This window comes from Pteropus alecto, unplaced genomic scaffold (assembly GCF_000325575.1).
Source record: "Pteropus alecto unplaced genomic scaffold, ASM32557v1 scaffold115, whole genome shotgun sequence".
Lineage (NCBI taxonomy): Eukaryota > Metazoa > Chordata > Mammalia > Chiroptera > Pteropodidae > Pteropus > Pteropus alecto.
Window position 1 is genome coordinate 1417474 of NW_006436814.1, and position 1195 is coordinate 1418668.

Genomic DNA, 1195 nt, shown 5'->3' on the forward strand with positions numbered 1-1195 from the left:
AATGCACCCTAACGAGCGCCGCCTGGAGCCTGCCCCACCTCAGGTAACGCCGCCCTGAGATTCTTTGTCAAAGTAAAGAGAGGCCAGAGGGAGGATGTGAGAAGCGGAATCACTACAGCAGAAACAAATGGAACGCTCGCACCACTCTACTTACTTGGGGAGAGAGAGAGGAGAAGCCTTCGAAAAGGAGAAAGGAAGAAAATGAAGCTTTTATTTCTTAACTTGCTCATCTCCGGTTATCAAAGAGTTTCTGCCTGACCAATTGCATTTCCCAGGAAAGCAGGATTCTGAAGGAACTCTACGTCACGTAGTGTATACAGCGAAATACTCCCAATGAATCCAGTCTGGACAAAGATGGTCCGAGGCTCCATCACAGGTCCAGAACTTCCCCCTGAGCCCCCCAGACAGACCTTGTGCCCACCCCATCACCCCTGGCCTCGGATTGTAACGAGCAGGGGGAGGGGGTGACTGGGGAATTGCAGAACTAAGGAACACTCAGACCTGCAGGGCCAGATGGAGCTGCGAAGCTCTCCCAGGGGAAGGGTGGGCGCCTCAGACTCCTGCACCCCATCCCCTCCCCCGCCCCGCCTGTTGCTTCTGCTGAGCCTCCTCTTGAACGGATGACCGCCTGGCAAAGATCTGACCCTCCGCAGGACCACTTACCCTGGCCCACCTTGCCGTAGGTACTAGTGTCTTTGTTTTATTGGCTTCTCTAAATTTGGAAATTTTTGAGAGCAGGGACTATATTTTAAGCATTTTGGGGTTTCCTGAAGTTCCGAGCTCAGTGCCTTGTAAATGGCTAACGTTCAAAACGAGTGTTGAGTTGAAAATGACCGGACTAGATGACAGAGCCCGGGAGCTGCTCTCCTCACATCTGCACAAAACCACTGTGCGATGGAGTAAAACAGGACAGCAAGGAACAGCTACCCACCGGCATCTGGAGCTTTAACCAGTCCCCAGGGGAGACGGGGGCTCGGGTTTTCCATTATACTTGTCCACGCGGTCACTTTATCACAAAGCAAAGTGTCTTCCTCAAGACTGAGGTTGACACAAGAGCTTCCTAAACAGCCAGGCGTAGCTGAGGGTGACAGTTTCCTCCAGACTTCGCGCGCAGGGGGGTGCTCTCCTTCGTGGGAGGTGTCCGGCTGTCCACACACCAGACAAAGAGCCAATCAGTAATTTGGAAAAAGCTCCG